Source organism: Sminthopsis crassicaudata, chromosome 5 (genome assembly GCF_048593235.1).
Source record: "Sminthopsis crassicaudata isolate SCR6 chromosome 5, ASM4859323v1, whole genome shotgun sequence".
Classification (NCBI taxonomy): domain Eukaryota; kingdom Metazoa; phylum Chordata; class Mammalia; order Dasyuromorphia; family Dasyuridae; genus Sminthopsis; species Sminthopsis crassicaudata.
In genome coordinates, this window is record NC_133621.1 from 104,467,080 (window position 1) to 104,485,407 (window position 18,328).

At 35.3% G+C, this 18,328-nt stretch overlaps 1 protein-coding gene and 1 long non-coding RNA gene across 2 annotated transcripts in view; both read left to right on the forward strand.

Moving 5' to 3' along the window:
- Window positions 1-18,328, forward strand: part of CREB3L2 (cAMP responsive element binding protein 3 like 2) — a 157,640-nt gene that overhangs the window by 29,251 nt on the left and 110,061 nt on the right. The gene's annotated exons all lie outside the window — the stretch shown is intronic.
- LOC141543018 (uncharacterized) lies at window positions 1,391-17,784 on the forward strand. The gene is made up of 2 exons (XR_012482298.1): window positions 1,391-4,181; window positions 6,344-17,784. It is a non-coding gene; the product is annotated as an uncharacterized LOC141543018 (long non-coding RNA).

Here is an 18,328-nt window from a genome sequence, read left to right on the forward strand (position 1 = left end):
ACACACACACACACACACACATCTTTTCTGAAGGTGGATAACATCTTCTTTCATAAGTCCAAGTCTTCCATGTTTTTCTCAATCAATTAGCTCATCATTTCCCATTCCACAGCAATATTTCATCCTAATCACATCCCATCTAAGAGATTGTCTAAATCCGTCCCTCCAATTTTCTGTGTTCCTTCTTTTGTTGATTGCATACATTTTATTTATGCAAGAATATTTTAGTTTAAAATAATTGAAATTATCAATTTTGTACCTCAACAATATTCTCATCTTATAATATAGTTTAAGGTGATACTGCTAAGTCTGCTTCCTTTACATCTTTTCCCCCTGGTTTCTTTGAAGACTCTGACCTTTTATTCTTCCATATAAATTTTTCCCTCAATTGGGGAATGGTTGAATAAGTTATGGTACATGAATGTTCATGGAACTATAGTAAATGCTCAGTAGAATGATTTCAGAAAGGTCAGAAGAGACTTACATGAACTGATGCTTAGTGAAGTGAGTAGAACCAAGAAAACAATACACATAGCAACAAGATTTATGTTCTGGTGGGCCTGGTTCTTTTCAACTATGAAATGATTCAGGCCAGTTCCAATGATCTTGTGATGATGAGAGCCATCTATACCCAGAGAGAGGATTGTGGGGACTGAATGTGGAAAACAACATAATTTTCTCACCTTTTTTGTTGTTTGCTTGCTTATTGTTTTCTTTTTCATTTTTTTTTCCTTTTTAATGGATTTTTCTTGTGTAGCATGATAAATATGGAAATATGTATAGAAGAATTATACATGTTTAACATATGTTGGATCACTTGATGTCTAGAAGAGGGGGTGAGAGGAAGAAAAATTTGAAACACAAGGTTTTTGCAAGGGTGGATGTTGAAAACTTTGCATGCATTTTGAATATAAAAAGCTATTAATATATATATATATATCTATAAGTTTTCCTCCTCAGGTCTCTTTCAAGTATAGTGATCAGCGATTTATTTATTTACTTATTTTTTCCTATTTCTGCTTTGCCTCTTGTTCTAAAACTTCAGGACATTTTTCCTTGATTAATTTCTTGTAATATTCTTTTTTTAAGCATAATTTTTAGGTAGTCTCACGATTCTTATATTATTTTTCTTCAGTCTGTTCTCTAGATCTGTTGTTTTTCTGATGTTTTATATTTTCCTATTTTTTCATTCTTTTGATTTTGTTTTATTATTTCTTGATGTCTTAGAATGCCATTAGCTTCCTTTTGCCCAATTTTAGTTTTCAAGAATTATTTTCTTAAGTTTTTGATTTTCTATTTCAAGGTGGTTGATTTTCTTTTTGCAGTCTTTTGGGGTTTTTGGATTGCCTTTTTTTTTTTTTTTTTTCTGATTTTTCCTTAGTCTCTCTTATTTAATTTTTAAAATCCCTTTTAAATGCTTCCAATATATTTTTAAAAAATATTTGGGATTATTTGACATTTCTCCTTGAAAAAGAAGTGGCTTCTTTTACTCAGTTATCTTCCTGTGAATGTGAAGTCAAATCTTCTGTAAACCCATAGTATCTATCTATGGTTGAGTTTTTTTCCCCTTGTTTATATATTCTCAAGATATGAGGAATGATTCCCCAAGGTTTCTTATTATTATTTTCTGAGGTCTATCTTTGGGCCTAACCTTAAGCTCTTCTCTCCAGTCCTAAGCCACAATTAGGGTCCCTAGTCATACTCTTGAAAATGATTTTGTTCCCTATGGTCCCTCAGATGACTGCAAAGAACAGCTGTCCTCTCTGCTCTGAAACTGAAATCAGTAACTCTGCTCTCCTGCAGGTGCCCACAGCCAGCAGGGTCCATGCTGTCTACTACTGAATTCACCAGGTGTGTGCTAGCTCCTTCTCCCCTGCAGCCACAGCTTGGGATGATTCTGTTCAGTACAGCTACTCGGTCCACAGACCCCCACACTGTGGGTGAGATGATGGTTTCTAAGGATGAGACTTCCTTCCAATCCAGCTTCTCTCGGGGCTTGTTTTTTGTTGATTCTAAGTGTTTGTTTTCACTTAGGCTATACCTCTGCCCCTGGAGGTCATGTTTTTCCTGGGGTCTTCTCAAGTTATCTTAGCAAAATAATTGCTTAACCCTAACTTTTTCTGCAGCTCTGCATTCCCTCTGAGATAACATTCAAAGGAGGGGGTGTTTTATTTTGGGTTTTTGTTTGTTGTTTATTTTTGGTCCAGAAAATTTGGAGAGACCCACTCTGCCATCTTTGCAGAGCCCTCTCTGAAAACAAACACTTCCAAAGAAAGGGGGGGAACTCCTCAGTGATAGCAAACAAGCTTCCAAAAAAAAAAAATTAATGTACTACGCACTATTGAAATTGAACTCCTGTAAAGTATGGAAGCCTCCATTAAGGCCTTTGTCACAATTTTGAAAGTTACTCGAGCTGTCAACAATGATGAATCTGGGAAATCCTCAGACCTATTATTTTATCTATGGAGATTTTCAGGCAGGGGGTAGTCTGCTCTTTAGATAACCACAAGCACAAATGTTAATGCTTTTATTATCAACTTTCAGTATGCTGCCTAGTGAGATTTTAAGCACTGGCAAAGTATGGAACACCGGAGTGAATATCGGAAATCTGTTTAAGATTTGGGCAAGAGAGAAAATATTTTCCCTATTTGCAGTGATTCATGGGCTAGTTACAAGATTCCACACAGCATCTTTAGGAGACTTGATCAACATGTTTGATTTTTGCTCCTTCAAGTTTCTATCTCAGTCCCACACAAGGGAATGGGATGCAAGAAATTCCAACTTCCAAAAATATTATCCTAGGGCATAATTACTCTGATAAAGAAGGAAGAGGGATCTGCTCTATTTGTCTTCATTGTTCTGCATATCCTTTTGTGAGTGTGTATATGCAACGGAATCTGCGTATGGCTTGGTTAACTTGATATGAGATGATATGTAAGGCTTACTTCTGACTGATACTCAGGGTGAGACCAACATGCAGAAATGAATCAGTTAAAGTGACTCCATAATGGTCTCAGTTCCTAAAAGTGAAGCAAGTAGTAGGTAGTTGGTGAGAGTGGGTGGATGGATTTGGTAAATTGGAGAAGGCAAGAGCATTTTGGGTAAGAGTTTTCATGAGTGGGCAGCAGAGTGGCTAAAGGATGCTAAATAAGAATTCTGTTAGAATGAAAATTGGCAACTATAGTCTGAATTATAAGGACAGAGTATGTTCCTAGCACCAGTGGTCCAAATTTAATGAAATTCATCCAAGAGTTCATAAAGAAACTTAAGAAAAAATCAAAATAAAGCAAACCAAGCACCCACTTTCCTGGATAACATTTTATTTGAATAGTCAAGAATTCTAGCTTTATTTTTGCTGTTTGCTTTGTATTTGCCAACTAGTTGTTTAAAGAAGCTTGAAGAACAGAAAGTTTGAACTTCAGAATAAGATATTTCTGATTTGGAAGAAGTACATGTTTTATAGCTTGTGAAAATGATTTGTATGTAGATAAAGATTGGAGGGAAAGAGATCGAGTGTATCAGGGAGAGAAGGAAAGCTGGCCATTACTGCACATGACTGCTTTCTCTTAAACTTGCATTAATCTCTTTAAAATTCTCAGCTTCTTATCTTAATTCAGATATTAGACTAATGCTAATTGGAAACTTCCTGATGTTTGAGGCCTTTTCTGAGGAGACATATTATGGAATCTCTCACAAATAGACATTCAGATATAAAAATGTAGGTAAACTAGGTAGATGTGCAGTGTGCTGACTCTGGAGGCAGATAGCAAAGTAGCTGGGATAAAATCTTTAGAACAAGGCTTATCCTGTTGGTTCCAGACATTCTTTCTTGCTAAAAGATACAAAAATGGTATTTAACTGCCACCTGGCCCCCTGCCAGCTCTCCCGCCTGGTGGAATGCATTCTGTCTGGGCTTCTCCTGCGTCATCAACATAGTCACTGAAGGAAGGAAAGAATGGAGGAATAAAGGGAAGGGATTGAAAGGGGGAGAGAGAGAAAAAAAAGAAGGGAGAGGGAGATGAGAAATACAGAGAGGAGAGAGACAGAGACAGAGACTGAGATTTATTATCCCAGATTTTTACTTCTCTCTGAATCTCTCCTGTCAAGGGAGGGAAGCTATTTTACAAATACCTTCCAGCTCCATAGTTCTGTCCCATACTATTGAACTACCCTACGGAAAGGTAAAGTTTCCCTTCTGTTTCTTTCAATTGGCAAGTTCTACACATGCAAAACTAAATTTCTTGGAAGTCCTGCCTTCTCTATTGCACTCTAGATAGGCCATTTCTGTTTTATAATCTGTATTTGTTTGTATATGTTGAATTTCTGAAAACCCTTTTATCTTTGGTTAGCAGTCAGGAGAAGATAGAGTCCTAGGAAAATAATGAAGAGAAAAACAATTTCATTGCATTTTGGGTATATGTAAGAAATTGTTTTGTTTTCCCCTTTCCAACTCACATTTGGAGTAATGTCATTTTCTCACCTTCCTCATAGTCTTCCAGGATTATCTAATAGGTGACTATGTATCCTGAGGAATAGGAATAGAAGGTAATTTTTTAAAACTACAGCTTATCTTTGGATGCTTTTGCCATCTTTATAACATATATATTCTCTTTCCTGGTTTTGGGAATAGTTTCTTTTGTCTTCACTAGGGTAACCAAAGATCTTTTTACAGTCCTAGGTTTTAGCCTCTTGTCCCTCTTATGTGCCAAAATGCAACAAACATTTCAAGAAATACACATTCACTTATCACCTATCTACTGTAGATGAGACATGTCCCCAAATGTTTTGCATTAGCGCTATCAAACCACAGAACATGCTGCTTTCAAAGTAAATGAAAATACTCAAGCAAATGTTTAATGCCTATTTGTCAGGAATGCTGAAAAAGGGATTTCTGTAGAACTTAAGGGATTTTGAATAGACATTCTCATGTCAGTTCCATGTCTAAGATTTTTATTGTCCTATGTAGCACATCAGCTATCAGACAGGGTATATCTGAAGGTAGAAATGTCAATATTTGACAATAGATTGAGTATGGTTTAAGAATAAGAGTAATGTCAAGAATCATACTGAGAGGTGGGGGAGCAGAGAGGAGGGTAGAAAGAAGGAGAAAGGAAAGAGAGAGAAAAATACACAAGCTGAATTACTACTTGGAAGAACATTTCAAGGAATCTTGAAAAAAAAAAGTTATTCTTGGAGCTGACAAAATAAAACTTACGGTCTGATTTGAGCTAGGTCAGTTACCTTGTCCTGTGATCAGGTTTTGTACTATGCTTTGGAGGTGGTAGGCTTATATGGATTATTTCTTCATAGCTAGGGCAAATGTAGAAGAGATTTATGACTATGTTTGGATGGATGATAGCTCTAAAATTTGGGACGAGTCAGAACTCTGTTCTCCATCTCTTATTTGTTAGGGGCTGAAATAGATGATATGTCTAAGGTCTTTTCCAGGGGTGTGCTGATAAATGTTTAGCAACTTACCCTCTGGAGGAAAAAAGTACACAACAGGCCATACTTTAAAGTTTAATTTGAATTACCCCATAATTTTCTTAAATCTATACGTCAAAAAATCAAACCCTGACTTGTAGTATTTGCTAATTTCCAAGTTGCAAATGCTCACACTGAAAATTTCACAGTTGGTTCTTGAGCTAGCTCCAACATACCCCTGATCTTTTTTTTTTTTTTCCCCTGAGGCAATTAGGGTTAAGTGACTTGCCCAGGGTCACACAGCTAGGAAGTGTTAAGTGTCTGAGATCACATTTGAACTCAGGTCCTCCTGACTTCAGGGTTGGTGCTCTATCCACTGCACCACCTGGTTTCTTCTCCTCCCTCTTTCCCCCCCTAATTTTTTCCCACTTTGTGAGTCTTTGAAGCTGTGTTTTGGTGAATGTTGATTTTTGGTTCTGCAAAATGTAGGTTTGTAATTGCATTAATTCAGAATTTGCCAGACATCTAGTTCTGATAATTCAAGACACCTATCTGCCTTTACACATGAATAAATAAATAAATATCCCATGACACATATTGGCCTGTAATTATTTGGTTTGATTTAATAGACTAGATTTAAATATATGGTTCTCATAGTAAAAAAAAAAAAAATTGACCATTTGGAAAAAAATACACTTTCCTAAAGGATAATGTGTTTTTGGGGAAAGGTGCTTAGCCTGTCTGGAGCCAGGAGAAGGAAACTGTAATTTTAAAGGCACTTAGCATAAAGAAAGGTTTCTTTAACATAATCTTCATGTTAAAGTCATGATGATTTAAGATCTCAGCAATCCTGATGTTTGTTAGAAGTCTAATTTTGTTCAAAGCAGATTATCTGATAAATTCTTGATTTGCTTTTCAGGCTGTTTTCATTTTTCAAAAACAAGAGGAAGCAAAGACGGTAACCACTACTCAGGATTTAATTCTGGTCAGCAGGGAAGATTTGGTTAGCATTGTCAAAGTGGCAACAACTTTGAGAGAGATGATAAGCCATAACCTTTTTCAGTTTGAAGAGACAGAAGAGAGAGTGCTGGGGATAGCCAGACAGAATCATGGATATTAGGAAATAGGACTTCAATAATGTTTAGAAAAAGGATTGGTGTGATCCCATGCCAAGATGATCTATAGTAGGAGCTCTTAATAATTCTTTTTTTTTTGGTCATAGATCTCATTAGCAATGTAGTGAAGTCTTATTGATGCCTTCTCTGAAAAATGTTTTTTAATGCATGACAAAATACATAGGATTATAAAGAAAATCAAAAGTCTATGAAAATGAAAATGCATCAAAAAATCAATGAATGGAACCTCAGTGGGGCTAGGGACTCCAAGGTAAGATCCTCTGCTTGAAAGGGAATATGTTCATGAAAGATTAGAGAGTCTCAGAATTGAAATTCTGATTCTTAGAGAGAATAAGGGAAAAAAAATTGTGACTGCATAGAATTTTCTCTGAGCTCAGTTTTTGAAAAGAACAAAAGATGGAAAGAGAGACACATACATGCAGGGGTAATTTTTTTTTTTTTTCTTTTTAAAATGAAGGCAGAGTTTTAAGAACTGTATTTAGAAATTTGAAGCTCAAGATGACCTGAAGAATGTGAAAAATGTGAAAGACAACGAAGAAAACTTTCAAAGTTGTACTTAAAACAGAAAGAACTAGGAAGGAAACTTACAATCTAGTTGGAGACACTAGACATAAACACGAGTAAAGGTAAATTACAATACAGTCAAGAAGTCCTGTGCATGTTTATGATAATAATACAGAAAATGTCCTAAGGCAGTAGTCGATTCTGTCAGTCGATCAATAAACATTTATGGGTCAGTGTCCGGAATACAAAGACAAAAATGAATTATCTCCTGCTTCTCAAGAGTATATTATGGGGCAGCTAGGTGGCACAGTGGATAGAGCACCAGCCTTGAATTCAGGAGGACCTGAGTTCAAATCTGGTCTCAGACACTTAACACTTCCTAGCTGTGTGACCCTGGGCAAGTCACTTAACCCCAGCCTCAGGAGAAAAAAAAAAAAAAAGAGTTTATATTATTTTGGCAAAAGTATACATGTCAGAATGTATAGACAATTGGTAGAGGTGTGTGTTGCTGTCACCTGAGGACAATCAGGAAAAATCTCATGTAGGAAAAAGATTACTTCAGGTGAATACTGCAGGAAACATTCTAGCAGGTGAGAGGAGAGACTGGATTCCAGATATGGGGAGACAGCAAAGCGATGGTTGGTGGATGAACAATGGAGATTGGATCATGGAAAATAGTATCATACCCTGCTTGTCCAATCACATTATGAATAGAGTGTTTTATCTTGAGTCCCATTTATGTGTCCCATACTATATTCAGATTGTCACTTTAAAAAGAGGCTAAGCTTGTTTTATGTTGCTCTAGAAGTCTGAACCAGGACTGGTGAACAAGTTACAAGGAAGTCAATTTTTGTTCACTTTGAAGGATTTTCTAGTATTAGAGCTATCAAACCACAGAACATGCTGCTTTCAAAGTTAATGAAAATACTCAAACAAATATTTGATGTCCATCTGTCAGGAATGCTACAAAAGGGATTTCTGTAGAACTTAAGGGAGTTTGAATAGACACCTTCTCATGTCAGTTCCATGTCGAATATTTTATTGTCCTATATAGATAAAGAACATCAGTGATATTATTACCTCTGCCCAGAACTAAGTGAGAGGGGAAACCTAGTGACAGAATTGTGTAGAAAATATGGTATTTTAGACTTTCTGGAATGGATCATGGAATTTGAAAATCCAGAATGGGTAGAAGTAGTCTAGAGTAGATAGTGAGGTAATCATCAGTATAAGAAATATTTTTTATTTTATTATTTTTTAAAATTAATTTTATAATTATAACTTTTTTTTTGACAGTACATATACATGGGTAATTTTTTTTAAACAACATTATCCCTTGCACTCCCTTCTGTTCTGAATTTTCCCTTCCTTCCCTTCACCCCCTCCCCTAGATGGCAGGCAGTCCCATACATAGTAAATATGTTGTAGTATATCCTAGATACAATATATGTGTGCAGAACCGAATTTTTGTTGTTGTTGTTGTTGCAAAGGAAGAATTGGATTCAGAAGGTAAAAATAACCTGGGAAGAAAAACATAAATGCAAACAGTTTGCACTCATTTCCCAGTGTTCCTTCTCTGGGTATAATTGATTCTGTCCATCATTGATCAAGTGGATCTGAGTTAGATCTTCTCTATGTTGAAGATATCCACTTCCATCAGAATACATCCTCATACAGTATTGTTGTTGAAGTGTATAATGATCGCCTGGTTCTGCTCATTTCACTCAGGATCAGTTCATGTAAGTCTCTCCAAGCCTCTCTGCATTCCTCCTGCTGGTCATTTCTTACAGAGCAATAATATTCCATAACATTCATCTACCATAATTTACCCAACCATTCTCCAATTGATGGGCATCCACTTAGTTTCCAGTTTCTAGCCACTACGAAAAGAGCTGCCACAAACATTTTGGCACATACTGGTCCCTTTCCCTTCTTTAGTATTTCTTTGGGATATAAGCCCAGTAGTAAGGTATGCACAGTTTGATAACTTTTTGGGCATAGTTCCAAATTGCTCTCCAGATTGGCTGGATTCTTTCACAACTCCACCAACAATGCATCAGTGTCCCAGTTTTCCCACATCCCCTCCAACATTCATCATTATTTTTCCTGTCATCTTAGCCAATCTGACAGGTAGTAGTATCTCAGAGTTGTCTTAATTTGCATTTCTCTGATCAGTAGTGATTTGGAACACTCTTTCATATGAGTGGAAATAGTTTCAATTTCATCCTCTGAGAATTGTCTGTTCATATCCTTTGACCATTTATTAATTGGAGAATGGCTTGATTTCTTATAAATCAGAGTCAATTCTCTGTATATTTTGGAGATGAGGCCTTTATCAGAACCTTTAACTGTAAAAATATTTTCCCAATTTGTTACTTCCCCTCTAATCTTGTTTGCATTAGTTTTGCTTGTACAAAGGCTTTTTAATTTGATATAATCAGAATTTTCTATTTTATGATCAATAATGATCTCTAGTTCTCCTTTGGTCACAAATTCCTTCCTCCTCCACAAGTCTGAGAGGTAAACTGTCCTATGTTCCTCTAATTTATTTATGATTTCGTTCTTTATGCCTAACTCATGGACCCATTTTGATTTTATCTTGGTATGTGGTGTTAAGTGTGGGTCCATGCCTAGTTTCTGCCATACTAATTTCCAGTTTTCCCAGCAGTTTTTGTCAAATAATGAATTCTTATCCCAAAAGTTGGGATCTTTGGGTTTGTCAAACACTAGGTTGCTATTTTTATTCACTATCTTGCCCTGTGAGCCTAACCTATTCCAATGATCAACTAGTCTACTTAAGAATTTTTTTTTTTTTTTTAAAGGACAAAAAGGAAAAGAGCTGGGAGGGTGGGGGAGAACCTAATTTTTTTGACTCAGATCAAAGGCTTAGTGAAACTTAAGAAAAAAAGCTGAATTAATGGAAATAAGAAAAATTCCAGTTAGAGGTAGAGACCTAGGGACAGTGACAAAAGTAACCTGTTAGGCAGGTGGTTGTGAAGAAGGCATTTTCAAACTGAGGCTAAGAGTTATTGACATAGGACCTTTGCAGGAAAAAAAAAAAAATCCTATTTCTGTATGGATTAGAGAGAGAAGCTAGTCCAGCTGAAGTCCTGCAGTGGAAGTAGTAGGGACTACTACCAAGAACAGTTCCTTGTATCCAGAGGTCAAAGATAAAGGGCTAAACTACTGATTGGAAGAACTGTGATGTAAAGGAGTGCCTAGAAGACACCAGTGTTTAATGCTGCAGACTAGCAACTAGATATTTGAGTAAAGGGAGCCTGTATGGGTTTTATTTACCCCTGAACTTAGTTTGTATCTTTTGAAAGTCTCAGGCTCTGAATCAGTTTGGAAGTGGAGAGAGTAGAGATGGAACTTGACCAGTAAGAGACAGAAGGCTAAGATGAAGTAGAGGGTGTAGTCTCTGAAAGCAAAATCCTCCCCTTTTTGATTCCCTGGGTGGTGGGAGTGGAAAGTTAATTGAATTAAAATGTGATGAGCTGCTGGCTTGGCTTTCTTCAATTTGGGAACAGCCCTACTTAGTCATAGACCACTAGTCCAGTTTTCTCAGGAACTATTCCTTATTGTATAATATACTGATCCCAGGAAACAATCTGATTTCTTTTGAATTTAGAAATTTGGAAGGCAATTTTAAAAATTGGAAAAATCTCTTTCCAAAGTAAGTTTATACAAAATTTAATTTCTTTATATTGCTTGACTGAACGAGGCTATTTGATTTTCAGTTGCTGTATTTTTAAAAAAAACACCATTAAAGCCCTATCCTGGTGCCTCCTCATGGCATGGAAGTCACTTTGGTTTCTCAGAGTTTATTCAGCAGAGCTCAAGTTCTGGCAGAATACTATTAGGTTGGAAGGGCTTTGAGTGTAGACCTGGCTAAAATTATGTATTTGTCATTTGAGGACCAGGCTAGCTATGAGGAGAGGTACATTAGCAGAAACATGGTCACTAGATGTTGACTTTTTTTTTTTTTTTTTCTCCATAGAATCTAATGAAATTATAGATCTTTGAATCCCCTTTTTATTTTTTACAGATTAGAAAACTGAAATACTTATCTCTTCAAATTTCCAATAAAAATTAAATCACTTGCTCAAATGTAACATTGTAAATAGTAGAAGCAAGAATTGAATCCAGATCTTCTGGCAATCCAGTTCTTTTCCTTATACCACATTTCTCTTTAAATAAATTGGAGAACCCATATATCATTGTTATAACTAATGAACATTCAAAATGGGTATGTTTGACTATAAAAATTCATAAATAAATCTGTCTTAAATATGTAATTGTTTTAGCTCAAAAATAATTTGAATTAACTGAATTTTTAGAGAAGACTGTTAAATTCCTTATAGAACACAGAAAAATAACTAACTTAATAAATTAGAATTGGTTCCCCTCCCAGTGACTTAAGTGTATGCTCTAATAATGATGGCATTTTCCACAGCAGGTTATTTATTCCCATACAGATACCCATTGTAAGTGATTTTGAAGATTACTCAGTACCTAATTTTTGTTCCTTAGACTTTGCAAAGGGTTCAAATGCAATTTAATTCTAACCTTTATGCTTGAGATGTAGTTGTTTTTTTTTTTTTTTTTTTTTTTGTTATGGATTTTTTAATCTTGCATTCTCAATGCAGATCAACAGTATATTAAGCACAATTATAGGCACTAGAGAAAGAAAAATGAAAAAATGTTACTATCCCTACTCTGAAGAAGGTTATAATCTAATAGTTTCAAGAAATATCCATGTTAAGAGTTGGGCAACTTGAAGTTACTGGGGATGTAGATAGCAGATGTGGATGTGATAGCCAGGAATTATAAAAATTAGGCAAGGATCACAGAGAATAGTCAACAAGAGCAGGAGAGCAGAAAGTTATAGAGAAGGGCTTTTCTAAGGAATATTTATATCCAATGGGATGAAATTTTTTCTGGCCCTTGATAGTTCACTACACAGCCAACCTGCCCACTTTTCTGCTCATTCATAACTTTAGTGATAACTTTTATGAGTTAACAAATTCAGAGTGCTTTAAATACTACATAAATGCTAGTTAATATCTATTTTTATTATTACTTCTTGCTTATATCCCTTACTATGGGTTACTTGTATTAGTATTCTGCTGAGATCAAATCATTCCATGATTCTTAGTCATGGAGCATCATCTAAGAAGATATTTGGATCCAAAGGTAGGCTTTTAGGGCAGTGACCAGAACACAAATTTTAAAAAGTACAAACTATAAAAGAATAATATTTTGATGGATTCTTGGTTTCATACCTCTGAATATGGATTCCCTATGATCATAATCCATCTATACTCGCTCATCTGGTATGGTTTTTGTTCATCCACAAAGTTATTCAACATGGCAAAGGTCTAAAAATCAATATAGAGGCAGGTAGGTGTTGCAATAGATAGATCTCTGAAAGACTCATTGTCCTGAGTTCAAATGTGACCTCACACACTTAAGTAGCTAGGTGACCCTTGCAAAGGAACTTAACCCCTTTTGGCTCAATTTCTTCAGTTGTAAAATTTTCCTTCGGTTCAAGGAAATGGTAAACAAATCCAATATCTTGGCCAAGAAAACCCTAATTGGGACTAGGAAGAGTTGGCCTTGAATAATACTTCCAATAAAAGAATGTAAACTCCCTGAGAAAGTAAAGTCTTTTATCCTTTTATTCCAACACTTAGCACAGAATTTGAAGCATAGAGGTAGTTAATAAAATGCTTGTTGCTTTGACTCTAAAAGAAAAATTTGGCTGCACTGATTTTGTCTAGTGCTTCAAATTATTGTGTTATCCAAATCACTTAATTTAACTTATTATTTTATTTAATGTAAATTATTAATTTAATTTAACCTCAAATATTATTTATAATATTCTGATTTTCAGGGACCTCATAAAACAATAAAATGCTTCCTCCTAGTTTTTTCTTCTCTATTTATCTGACATAATATAGCACTTATGGATCTGGGAGAAACTTTACAGAATTGGTAAGGCGGACAATCTTATATTATTCAGTTTGACTGCCATAGATTTAAAACATCCATTAATCACAAGAAAGGATTCAGAGTTGGGATGGAGTTAAAAGGTCATCTGAACCAAGTCCTCTCATTTTTACAAATGAGGGGACTGAGGCCCTTGAGAGGTTAAATGACTAGAATGATGTTACACAGCTAGGACTTTTTGCTCTAAGTACCACACTTCTTCCACTAATAATGCTGTCATTCTCTTCTAGGAACTCCCAGCTTCTTTGTTCTGTTTTGTCCTTTTATCCTTTTGGGGACCTCTTTATTTTCCTGTTATTTCATCATATTTCCATATTCAGGTCTACACTGAAGCAATTCTCTCAGCTGCCTGGGGAAACATGATCTTTTTTCCTTGTTGGCCTTCACTTTGATTGTCAATCAAAATTACGTCCTTCATAGCCACCTAAATCTCAATTTCTTCTGGACACTACTAACAGAAATTTCCTGTTTTGGGGACGTATTGCCTTTTTCAGGGGAGTTGATCTGCTCTTGGAGCTGCTAACTGTCCATGAAGTTCTTGTATGTAAATGAATTACATCCTTCTTACTCCCATAATTTTTACTGGTTCCTGAATTTGGGTTTGCAAGAAGAGTGGGTGGTGTGATTGCTTCCTCTTAAACATTTAACTTATAATTCAGGTAAGCTCTCATTACATAGACTTTTTTTTTTACTAAGGCTTTTTATTTTCAAAATATATGAATGGATAATTTTTCAATATTGACTCTTGTAAAACCTTGTGTTTCAAATTTTTCCCTCCTTCTCTCCACCTCCTCGCCTAGATGGCAAGTAATCCAATATATGTTAAGCATGTTAAAATATATGTTAAATCCAGTTTTTGCATATATATTTATATAATTTGCTGGACAAGAAAGATCAAGAAGAAAAAAAATGAGAAAAAAACCAAAATGCAAGCAAACAATTACAAAAACAGTTAAAACCCTATATTGTAATCCTCACAGTCCTCTCTCTGAATGTAGATGGGTTTCTCCATCACAAGATCATTGGAACTGCCCTCAGTCATCTCATTCCTGGAAAGAGCCACATCCATCAGAATTGATCATCATATAATCTTGTTGTTGCTTTGTATAATGATCTCCTGGTTCTGCTTATTTCACTTAGTATCAGTTTATCATTATATAGACATTAATTTATTAGTACCATCTCAAAGTCTGAATAAGATTTTAGATATGGATCCCAGATCTTCTATTTAAAGAGAGTGCCAGGACAGCTTTCTTGCCATTTCACACCAGACTACACTCCTCTAAATTTACTCATATGTTCCTTTTCTTCCACTCCTTGTTTAGCCTCTTTTTTTTTTTTTTAATTTATTTTCACTTATTTATTTATTTATTTTTAATTTGTTGTCTTCAGACATAGACTATTGAGTTCCTGAGAACAAGGATTGTTTTGCCTTTCTTTGTTTCTTGGCATTTAGGATATTAAGTAAGTACTTAATAAATATTTATTGACTAAGTGACTAGAACTAGAGGGATCTCTGAGATCAGTTGTATAATTCTTTTATTTTACAGAGAAGAAACTGAATCCCAAAAAGACTCATTGACTTGTCTACTTAGGGTCATAAAAAGGCAATATCTGAATTTAGGTTTTTTTTTTTTTTTTTTTTTTAATCTCTACATGATATTTTTCAGCCAGCCTTTCCATAGAGGAATAGGTCTAAAGATGTGACTTCATTTGTTCATTTGTATGGATACTCCCAATGAGGAGACTTTGTAATTTATAATTTTAGAGAGTTGTTTAGGATGAGATCAGATGATTAGTCCAAGGCCACACAGTCTGTGTCAGAAAACTTAGGCTTTCTTAGCTCTGAGGCCAGCTCTCTGTCACTTTCTATGCTATTCTGTCTTCCTAAGCATAATTAGCTACCTAGTTTTGTATGCTTTCCCACTCAACTAGACTTTTCCAAATTAAAAATAGGACTCTATTAAAAATGATTGACCCTGCTCCATTGGAATTGCCAAAAAGAAACATTAAGGAAAAGATTTGTTAAAGGAATGTATAATTAAAATAAAAGCTAAGGAAGTACAACTTAGGCCCATTTCTTAATAAATGTTAATTATTGTGACTCACCACTTAATTTAATTCTGGTTTTGTCCTAGGCTGAAATTAGAACTACCCAGCCCAGGGAAGTTATGCCTTTGTAACAATAGCAGAGTGTTACAGCACCAAAAACTCTAGGAGATCATTTCGTTCTAGATTTTAATTTGCCTAGCAAAAAATATTGGCTTTTTTTTCCTTCTTTATAGTTCATCAGAAACATAATTTCATAAGTCCTTTCCTTTCTTCTTAAAGAATAAAAGGAGAGAAAAGCATTGTAATTTCATTACAATACTGGGCCCTGTGAAAAATCCATCATTAATTTTTTTCCAAATAGTTTTTTTTCTCTTCCCCTGACTGACTAGCCCTTACTTTCCTTCTCTCAGAAAGTTTCCATCTGTTATTTGTCAGTAGATTCATAAAATCTGCAAATTAATGAAACTTGTTTTCTCATTGAATTATGAACTATTAGGATACAGAGCTTTAACCTTCCTATAGTCCAGAAGTTCTTAATCTGAAGTCCACAAAACCCTTAGTTTTCAGGGCATCAGTGGATTTGGAGGAAAAATTACAATTTTCCCTAAATTGTCACTAACATTTAGCATTTCCTTCAGATATACATACATGCACACACAAACGAAATAAAAACCTTTGGTAAAATCTAATCTAACGCCTTCATTTTCTTCAACGAGGAAAATGAGTATCCTGGAGGTTAACTACTCTTCTGCAAGTCACACAGCTAATGAGTAGTATAGAGCTGGTATATTTTTACAGCTGTTTTCTCTTAAGAAGCTTAAAGCTCCAGAAAGGTCATCCTACACAATGCTTTTAAACATCAGTTGACAAACAAGGTTTCTGGACAGATTAAAGTTATTTTTCTACAGTCACCATTCAGAATTCTCAACTTTCCATGTGGGATCATCTCCAGGCCTTTTCCTCAAGGGGACTAGCTTCTCTTCTCACACATCAACACGGAACAATAATACTAAGTCCAAAATGAAATTTTACTTCAATTTTTCTGGTCCCAGCTAGATGAGGCATACCCCAAAATCTTCATAAATTTAGAAGGATTTTGCTTTGACTCACAAAACAAAGGCATCAGTGGATTATGGAGAAAAGAGAGAAAGAAGAGTGAGAAAGAAAGAAAAAGAAATTGTACTTTCATTCAAGTCTTGGTTCTTTTGCTGTGTTGGGTTTTCTGACCATTGCACAGATTCTAACTTTTCTTGCTACAACCTTTTCTCCAGATTAGTTTTATATTTGATTCATGTGTAAATGATACTGTAGCTAGCCTTTTGTATGACAGAGGATATTATAACTCAATTTCAATTACTTTAAAATGTGTACTAGCTCACTTTTATTAAATATAATTGGCATGGATAATCTCCTTTTTTTTTTTTTTCCTGTTGCCATAAAAAGTTCCTGATAGGAAAGTCTTTACTGATGCAGATAGTCACCTGCTACTCAATTTAGAATCTTAGTTACCTAGGGACATTAAAAAAGGTGAAATGACTTGCCTGAGAACACATGCTCTCAGGATCATACAATCAATATCAATAACTAAATATTTATCAAGTGCCTACTGTGTACTGCACACTGTGCTAAGTCCTGGGTATGTAGAAAGAGGTAGGGACAGTCCTTGTACTCAAGAAGTTTATAACCTAATGAGGATGATAACATCCAAAGAACTATATACAAATAAGCTATATAGAGGACAAATAGGAATTAAGAGGAGCTACAGACTTGAATCCAGGTCTTTTGGATTCCAAGGCCAGCCTCTATCCATGATAACATAGTGTCTCTCCATATTTATATAAATGAAAGATACTCAGTATTCTTCATAGATGTTCTCACCACAATCTACTCATTGACTAAGCTCCTTGGTGTTTTGCTTTATGAAATGGGATAATCAGATAGAAGAGGTAGCCTTCATAATGAAGTTCTTTTGGTACTTGATGATGACCCTGCTATCTGCCAAATTCTGTTCTACAATAAATTCATTTATAGTGAAATTCTGGTTCTCTGAGTTAGACATGGGGTCATGTCATGGGGAGAAGCGAATTTAGGAGGCCAGTGGGACTTTGTATTTTATTCTTGAGAGAATAGGGAATCTCTGAGGTTTGTTAAATAAGGCAGTGAATATCTTATTATTAGGAAGATCAATCTGCTGGTAATAATAAGCAGGATAGTCTGAAGAAGGGAGAGATTGAAGATGAGGAAGCCTGTTAGGAAATAGTTGCATTGATTAAAGTATGAGGTCTGGATTTTATGGGATGAAGGGGAAAGAGAAGAGAGAGGGAGAAATCAAAGAAGAAATGGGGCCAAAGGTAACTCTTGGTGTTTGAGATGCTGAGAATACTATGATATTGCTAACATTGATTTAGTGGTTGGGATAGATTAGCTTTATTTTGTTTCAAAAGATATGCTGATCCATAGAAAGTCTCAACTAGGTGAATGAAGTTATCCTATTGGGTTAGATCATTAGTGGGTTATGTTTTGGAAGTTAAATAAACTCTTAGAGTTCACCAGCTGGGTCAAATCTCTTTTTACTGATTGAGGGCAGCCTAGTTCTGGGCACCAAGCCAAAAAAAAAAAAAAAAAAAAAAAAAAAAAGCTTTTTTTTTTTTTTTTTTTTTTTTTTGAGTTTTCACACTTATAGTAAGGAGTGACTCACATTCGAAAATATAGAGCAACAACATCCCAGTCCTGGGTTTATACTTACATTTACAGTAGAATACCCTCTTCTTTTCATTAAACACTTAAAAAAAAAAACCCTACTTAGAACAGCTGTTTGGCAAATTGCTCAGAGAAAAAAAGGTCTAGGTCATGTGAGGCAGGCTATAAACAAACTTGTGTTGTCCAGAAAGAGAAGTATGTTCCAGATGTGAAACTACGAGGAGTCTACTCAGGTTTTTCTTTGTTTGTGAAATTGCTATAAAACTTTTTTGTTCTGAGAGTTTCAAATCCCAGCTCATAGTTTTTTTTTTGGAAAAAGAGTCTTGGCCTTGTTGGCTAGCTCTTATTGCTTTATGAGTTAAGACAGCTTCCTTCAATCTTTCCCTGTCTACTGGCTTTTTCTCATTTGGTCCAGCCATCTCCACTAGCTATCAATTCCTGAAAAAACATACCTCCACTTCTTCTCCTCTCTTTTCTTAGCCCTCTTCAGTCCAACTGAT